This window comes from Dermacentor albipictus, unplaced genomic scaffold (genome assembly GCF_038994185.2).
Source record: "Dermacentor albipictus isolate Rhodes 1998 colony unplaced genomic scaffold, USDA_Dalb.pri_finalv2 scaffold_54, whole genome shotgun sequence".
Classification (NCBI taxonomy): domain Eukaryota; kingdom Metazoa; phylum Arthropoda; class Arachnida; order Ixodida; family Ixodidae; genus Dermacentor; species Dermacentor albipictus.
The window spans coordinates 665,098-674,000 of NW_027225608.1; the positions used below are offsets into that span (position 1 = coordinate 665,098).

The 8,903-nt window shown below is 44.9% G+C and overlaps 1 long non-coding RNA gene across 1 annotated transcript; it reads left to right on the forward strand.

Moving 5' to 3' along the window:
- The first annotated feature begins 688 nt into the window (after window positions 1–688).
- Window positions 689–7,800, forward strand: LOC139053016 (uncharacterized). The gene is made up of 3 exons (XR_011510168.1): window positions 689–786; window positions 1,657–1,852; window positions 7,722–7,800. It is a non-coding gene; the product is annotated as an uncharacterized lncRNA (long non-coding RNA).
- Window positions 7,801–8,903: the final 1,103 nt, after the last annotated feature.

Sequence of the window (8,903 nt, forward strand, 5' to 3'; positions counted from 1 at the left end):
AAGGAGTGTGCAATGGAAGTCGGTGGTAACTCCGTTAGGCAGGATACCAGTAAACTATCGCAGGAGACGAAAGATCTGATCAAGAAACACCAATGTATGAACGCCTCTAACCCTACAGCTAGAATAGAACTGGCAGAACTTTCAAAGTTAATCAACAAGCGTAAGACAGCTGACATAAGGAAATATAACATGGACAGAATTGAACATGCTCTCAGGAACGGAGGAAGCCTAAAAACAGTGAAGAAGAAACTAGGAATCGGCAAGAATCAGATGTATGCATTAGGAGACAAAGCCGGCAATATCATTACTAATATGGATGAGATAGTTCAAGTGGCTGAGGAGTTCTATAGCGATTTATACAGTACCAGTGGCAGCCACGACGATAATGGAAGGGAAAATAGTCTAGAGGAATTCGAAATCCCAAAGGTAACGCCGGAAGAAGTAAAGAAAGCCTTGGGAGATATGCAAAGGGGGAAGGCAGCTGGGGAGGATCAGGTAACAGCAGATTTGTTGAAGGATGGTGGACAGGTTGTTCTAGAGAAACTGACCACCCTGTATACGCAATGCCTCATGACCTCGAGCGTACCGGAATCTTGGAAGAACGCTAACATGGGTGCCACGAGACTAGACGTGATCGCTGTGTGTTGTACGGATATATATATATATCTTGTTGGTGTGTTTCCTCGCAGTTTATTTCATTCACGGCATGTTCGCGCTGTCTTCGGCAGTCGACATTCTCGGTGTTCTGGAGCCGCTGGTTTACAAGATGTCCTGTGGCACCGGCAGGTACGCATGTGTGCACTTCTGTTTGGGCTTTCCCCCACTGTTTAATAAAAAAAAAGTGCAGAGAAGCAAGGAATAACCTAGCATGTCGATATTAAAGCGAAGCATTCGATGCCAATCCTCTCGGGTTGGCCGTAACTGCATGCTGGCTCAGTAGCTCAGTATCTCGATGGATATATTTGTTGATACATATACGAAGGTTGCATATGCACAGAATGAAAGTACCAGCTGACGGGCTTATGTATGTGCGAGCCCGATTTGACACCCCTTGACTACGCTACTGCTGTTAATCAGCAATTAATTAGTTCATTTGTGTAATATTGCAAAACAACTGACAGGCTATGAACGTTACTTAGTGAGGAACGCTTGATTGATTTGATCACCTGGGACTCTTTAACGTGTACGGTGAACGAGGAGAACAGAGTGGCTCTATTTTTGTTGATCACAACCATATGAAGCGAACAGTTAATGAAGCCAAGGAAAGCGTTTCTTCATTCCACTCCACCCGCAATGGTCGCGTAGGAGATTTGGCGTTCCGCTGCTAAGCCCGGGGGCGCTGAATGAGATCCCGACTACGGCGGCCGCGTTTCGATGGGGGAGGAATTCAAGCACTCCCGTATATAGTGCACTGGGTGCATGTTAAAGAACCCTGGGTGGTCGAAATTAATCCGGAATGCTCCACTGCAGCATGCCTCATAATCATATCGTGTTTTTGGCACGTAAAACTATACCATTTATTTTTTTTTTCGCTCCACCGCAGCGACTGTCAAGGGCTCAAGGTCCGGGTATTATACGTCAGTCAGATTCGCGCAGTTGCAACGCCTGACCGTCGCTGTTCGGGCAACGCAGTGCAGTCTCTCGGCGCATGCGCAGGCTTCCGGTTGGCGCCGTACCTTGCTTCCATGGTTCGCTTGAGGTCCGGCAGGCGCTCATGCTAATCATGGCCGTCATAGTGCCCGCTGTCTGGGTCTACTGGAGGCACCACCCGCTCTCATGGATAATGCAGGACGTTCTGGGCGTCTGCTTCAGCGTGTACATCTTGCGCGTGCTTCGCCTGCCCAGCCTAAAGGTGGGTACACGACATGCCGATTGAACAGCCGATTAATGCACCCAGCGACCTGCGTATTTATTCAATCCGAAGCATTCTACCAAGCACTTTGCGCTAGGTAGGCTCTTGTCTCGCCACGTTCTGGGCCTATTCAACAATAAAAAATTAGGTTTCCGATGTTGGGATTCGAGCCAGTCTCCTTAAGTGCAATATAGCCTGATGCCCTACCCATTAGGCAACAAATGCATGCATACTTCTGCACACCCGCCATGGTTGCTCAGTGGCTATGGTGTTGGGCTGCTGATCACGAGGTCACGGGATTGAATCCCGGCCACGGCGGCCGCATTTCGATGGGGGCGAAATGCGAAAACACCCGTGTACTTAGATTTAGGAGCACGTTAAAGAACCTCAGGTGGTCGAAATTTTTGTAGTCCTCCTCTACGGCGTACCTCATAATCAGAAAGTGGTTTTGGCTCGTAAAAGAACCCTAATTAATACTTCTGCACAGTTAACTAGTACTTTGAGACGATTGCCGCGTGTGATGTCGTATAGCAACAATTGGCTTAGAAAAGCAAGAGCATGTGCCGGCGCCCCAGTTTCTACCAGGGGCCGTATTCTGAAACGTTCGCCTTCCGCGAAAGTTTCGCCGCCGCGATAGCCACGTTCAATAAACCAAGCGACTGCTTGCCCGTGACGTCAGCGTGCACTACCAACACGCGCTGTCGAACGCTTCACATCGCATGAGAGAGCTCACCGTGTGAGTGCAGAGCGGCTCGGGTGTGTTGTTTTCGAGTGTACTGGCCGCAGTACTGGTTCTGCGCACTGATTACGGTTGGTTACCCCGCATTAGGTAAAATAGGTTGAATAAAGAAGTGTGAAATATTTTATTTTAAGGGAATCAACAAATATCGCCGCGAAACAACGCGTGTAAGACGCCACCAAGAAAACTGCTATAAACTACCACCTATCTTACCTTTAGTACATTCCACCACCAACCGAACGCCAAAGGACGTGTTCGTTTATTCAATTTTCGGCGAGAGCACCCATCGACACCATGACGTTAAAATGGCGTGGGCCGGAACTACTAGATGGCGCTGTTTATTTTCCGGTTTCCGGAAATGCGTTTGTTTGCTTGGAATTCGATGGGAACCAAAGGAACCATCCATCCATTCATCCATCCATTTTGCTACAACAGCCAATCAAGGCTCACCATTGGCGGAGGTGTGGCCAAGGCGATAGTTTCGCGGAAGGCGAACGTTTCAGATGGATCGACACTTGGGCGAGTTGGTACTGGGTGAACATCTTGAAGGGTTGAAGGGGCAGCGCAATATGACCACGACAGAAGGCAGCGCTGTCCTGTGTGTTCCTGTCTTCTGTCGTCGTCATATTGCGCTGCTCCTTCAAGATGTTGAACGTTTCAGTACACGGGCCCAAGCCCCACACGCTGGAATGTGCGAATAATATTCAAGCCCAACACTGCCTTTCGCGTGCTTCACGTTGCGTCGCAACAATTTGTTTGTGAAAGTGAGAGCGAGTTTGCTCCATTCTTTCGCTGTGGCAGAGAGCGCTTTGAGATATTGCACTGCCGTTGCCACTGACCCACTTTCCACAGTGGGAGCTGTCTCCTTCCTTAGTAAGTGATTGGCGCTGTGTGAAATCGCACCGCCTTCGGCATCAGCCTTGGTCGTAAGGGAATAGACGTTCCCTAAGTCAAAATGTAGTGAACCAGTCGTCGTGCTTTCGCCTTGCCGCTGCCGTCACATGCACACTCGCGTTACACGTGCCATCGGTCCCTTTGAAGAAGTTGAGGTCGCTGAGCAAGTCAGGGTGGACAAAACCTCTAAGAGGCGTTTCGGAGCCCGTGCGGGTACCTTGATCACTATAAAGCGGTCTATACTCCGAAACGTCTCTGCGTTCTTTTTCACCTTGACTTGGTCAGTGACCGCAACTTCTTCAAAGCGACCTTCAGCATGTTACCTGACCAGACAAACTTTTGTCGAAATCTAAATCGGTTGCTTTACGCGAAACATGTTCACTGCGTCATCTGAAAACACTTTGCGTGACCGCAAGTGATACCGTAAATAGCTAGCTACCAGCAAAATCATTCACACAACATTGATTCTCACAGTGCTTGGAAAACGCACAATTTCATTTTTTATTATTCCAGAAGATCTGTCGCTTACCCGCTGCTTTGTCCCCGAAAATATTTCCAAACATTGATTTCTTTGATACGCATCGTCTATTAAAGCTTTCGGCACCTATGCGATTTAGAAAAGACTGTTCCAATGTACATCCACTGCAATGCCACTGAGTGGTGCTGGTTAAGCCTCTCGCGTATACATTGCGCGTCCATGTGCACAATAGACACCCTTGAAACAGCTGGGGAAGAGAGCATTCGCTGTACCTCAATTTGCTGAACGAGCACGCATTATACAGAAGTTGTGACCCGTCTACGACGGCGCCATTAGATCTTTCTGATACATTTTTTCCCCAATTTTCGATGTGATGAATATCAGAACACATGTATAGGTGTAATTAAAAGGCTCAGATATTAGTATTTCAGAGGACTTTCCGGAGAACCTGCACAAAAAGCGCAAACGACTGTGGGATTACGCTAAGGCGAATCGAGAGAAGACTGACAAAGTAAACCTCAAGTTCACTACTCTTTATATAAGTAAGGTGAAGTACGCCTATGATGAATACCTGGACCAAGTTGTGCAAGCAGAATGACAGGAACTGAAAGCGGATGGGTCTATGCTCTCTTTTCTTATTGTGAAGTGCAGAAGTATACTAAATAAAGGGGATGAATTTTCTAGCCTCGTTGATATGTCTATACCAACTGTCGTCCTTGGATCTTAATCCTGGCTTGATGCTTCAAGTTTTTCTTCATGCTGCAAGTTTGTCTGGTCAGGTAACATGCCGAAGGTCGCTTTGAAGAAGTTGCGGTCACTAACCAAGTCAAGGTGAAAAAGAACGTTGAGGATATTGAATTATTTTCCGGAGGCTTTGTTTGCTACCTAAGGACCGAAATCGTTACAGGGGAGGTGTTTTTATTTTAGCGGATGCGACAGTGTGCTCCCGGTAAATTGATATAGAATGCAGTCAAAGTGAAATGTTCTGGGTAGAGATTAGATTCAAGAACCTAAATTAATTTAGCGACTACCAAGCCGTATTGCGCGATATGAATTTGCAGTATGTGAGAGCTGCTAACGGTGTTACGCAGCGTGTCTACAGCTATCAAAAAGCACGTGTCAGTGATATGGTTCTGCCTTTAGATTCCTATTTTGATGTGTGAGACACAGATTGAACTCTTGAACATGGAAGAGCTATGGAAAGTATTTAAGAAGTTGCTCGAGATGCGTGAAAGATATGGACCATCGTGGGTTGTGACTGCGCGGCGCAGCAAAAGTAAGCCATGGTGTTCGCGAGACATGAAATGCAAGGCCAGGCACAGAGCGCACGTTTACGCTGCTTATAAGAAAAACCCTTTGTTGAAGCTTAAAGATGAACTCAAGAAAAAAAATACTGAAGAGATGAAGGCAACTTTGAAGACAGCCAAAGATAAGTTCTTCAACACGTTCCATCTCCGTATACAGAAAAGACCGAAAGAACGGTGACAATTCTTTGAAATGAACCGTAACGATGTATTAACAATACCGACCCTTGATAGCGACGGGGCTACCGTCCATAATCCGATATAAAAAGCCGAGTGCTTTATCCCGTTTTTTTTTCAGTTCTGTGTACGTTGCTCGTGTTCACACTCAAAGCTCTGTGGCGCGATCCCCGCCTGTGTTGAGTGAGCCAATGAGCGATATCATGATCAACCAACGAGAGATTGAGGCCGCTCTCAAAACATCGAATACGTTTAAAGCAACTGGACCTGATGCTTTATCGCCTGCGCTGATTTCATGATGCCCACGGGAAGTAACCAAATATCTGTGCGCAATCTTCACCAAATCTTTACAAAAGATCTCTTTACCAGATGATTGGAAACATGCCAATGTATAGTCCACGTGCATAAGTGGGACCGCGAAATAGTGTTTTGGATTACCGGCCTGTCTCACCAGCGTTGCATGTAAGATACTTGGGCATGTGCTTTACAGTAATGTTATAAGCCATATGAACGTGCGCTCCTTGCTCAGCCCCCACCAGCATGGATTTTGTAGTTAATTGTCCTGTACAACACAGCTGCTTGAGTTTACGCATGATTTAGCAGGAGCTTTGGACAATAGTGTTGTGGTTGACCGCTTGTTTCTAGATTTTAAGGTATTCGATGTTGTCCCTCACTCTTATAGAAAAATTTGAAATGTATCATATAAAAAGTATGGTTGCTAAGTGGATAATGGAATACCTAAATTTAAGAAGACAGGAAGTTGTGCTTAACGGCAAGACATCCCGTGAAGTGGATGTGCCCTCTGGCGTGCCTCAAGGATCAGTCAGAGCCACTTTTGTTTCCCATCTATATAAATATCTGCTCCGGTATTTCATCGCAAAGCAGACTATTTGCGTATGACTGTGTTCTGTATAGTGTTATTCCTACTACCCATGACTGCAGTGTTTTACAAAATGACCTCTACAAAGTAAATGAGTGGAGAAACAAGTGGCACATGCTCATTACCTTGAAAAAATCTGTTCATATGCGTTTTTCGAGGAAAAGATCAACTCATGACCCCTGTCACTCTCGAAATTCAACCAAGTCGTTATCAGCTCAGGAGCACAAACATCTCGGAGCTTATTTCACACCTGTTCTTTCTTGGAGCCGTCACATTGATCATATCACAGCTAAAGCATGCCGCGTTCTAGGTTTCCTGCGTAGAAATGCAAGAACGTTGCCACTCGAGACAAAGGTATCATTGTACAAATCAAATGTCCGATCCATTTTGGATTATGCTTGCCCTGTGTGGCATCCGCGGTCGACACGTGATGTAAACAGTTTTTAAAAAATTCAAAGCATAGCCTTTCGTTTTGATTGTTCAGATTATACCAGGAATTTCAGTGTTTCAAGAGCAAAAGAAAGCCTCGGTTGAGAACCACTACAGCAATGCAAGGAATATCTCGGAATGAAAATTTTTCACAACGTATTCCATTCTCGAACGGCTATAGATCCCGGGATCCCAAGCCTGATTACGTTTTACAACGGCTGGGCCATGACAGTAAGGTTAAAGAAATAGCTTGTAAAATTGAAACATTTAAAATGTCATTTTTGTCGCAAAAAATGTTATCTGATGTCGCAACAATTATCTGAGACAAGCTATTTTCAAATTCAATAAGCCCACCAAAGTAAGAAACAGAGAGAGAGAGTGTGTGTGTGTGGGTGTGTGTGTGTGGGTGTGTGTGTGTGAATGAGTGTGGGTGGGTGGGTGGGTGGGTGGGTGGGTGCGAAAGTATGAAAGTGTCCCGGGTACATGTTTTGTTTTACCTGTGTCATTTATTGGTTCTTTATTTGATCCAATCCCCCACTCCACTGTAATGCCTGCGGGTGCTGTGGGTATTGTGATAAACAAATAAGAATAAATAAAATAAAAAATCACTCCGTTACAAATGACGCAGTTGCAGTTCCTACTGACCATTTCCTGGCCTCATTGAGCTGTTTGTTTGTCTGAACTGATTCATACCAGAGACGCTGAAGGGAAGTGATGCATGTTTGTTATTGAGTACAGCACTGCGCACGTGTCTAATTCAGACAGTAACATCACAGACGCTTCTGACTGTCTCAGCACATGCTGCGCACCTGATCCACAAAAGCGATAATTAATTTATGGAGCTAACTCTTTGATTGTTACGTTGACGAGGTTCACTGTTAATTTCAAAATACAAACACGTGTTCGATATGTCTTCTCTGTCGCAGATAATACCACTATAATTACATAACTTTTTCTTTTTCTTTCAGATATGCACACTGCTTCTGTCGATTCTATTCTTCTATGATATATTTTTCGTATTTCTTACGCCACATTTGATTCCGGTGAGTCCTCTTGGCGGCTCCCTTTTTTTCTGCTCATATTTCATTAACACTAGTAGAGCCGTGTACCAAAACTTCTGTTAAGTTGGCCATAAAATATCGTGCTCCACTATAGCTTCATTTTTACTTTCGGGTATAGAAAGAAGCAGATACAAAACGAGTTTTGGAAAACTATTTCAACAATACTGCATCCTTTACGCCAACAGCAATCCAGTTATCTCCTAATTCTGCTTGCCCAGTAAAAGCCCAACAACACCGTTAGATCCTGCTGTCTTTGACAGAACTTTACCGGAAAATAGCGCTTTTAAGTGGTGAACAGTGGATGAATTGGGAATGTTCCTGGAGCCAATGTTTCAACACGGGGAGTTGTCTTCATCAGGGCAACGAAAACACTACTTTCTTAAGTCGGAGGGAGGGGAGAATAATTCAGCCGAAACAGCATTCCATATCTGCCAGAATTCACTAAACATTCCTCTGAATTCGCTGAAAGGCTTCTGTGGATTTATTCTAAAGAAAAGATGCTACACAGCAAAATTGCATTTTGAAAGCCTGTAATTGCATAAGTAAATTTATACACGCCGCAAATACAGGAAGAGCAAATACAAGAAACTTGTTTCTATTGATGGCAAAGCGCTTACGGAACCGCCTTTCAAAAAAGGCTCTTGGCTTTAATATACCGGTTCTGCCGTAAGAGCTGTATGCATATTCATTTCATCGTAACGTACGTACGTACTTACGTCGTTAAAGAAAGGCGCTGCAAGTCATTGGCGTATTTTCGTTTTGCTATAGCCGAACGTTGAGCTAAGCCAAGAGTCAAATTCGGTCACAATACGGCTAAACGTTCTCGTGAATCGGCTTAACAATTTGCATGGCAAATTCATTAAAAAGCCATTTGTCCGTTATAATTTCATTTTTGGCGCTAAACAAGACGTAAATCCGCTAGATTTATCGCAATATTAGCCGGAATGGTAGCAGTACTTTTGAATGATCCGTCAGATCGTCTGATTTTAACATTGATGCATGAGCAGTTGATATGATTCTGCCATCGTAGTGTAGAGACGTTTAGATAGCAGTACCGATGTGATTAACCACACCAGAGATGGTAGAGCA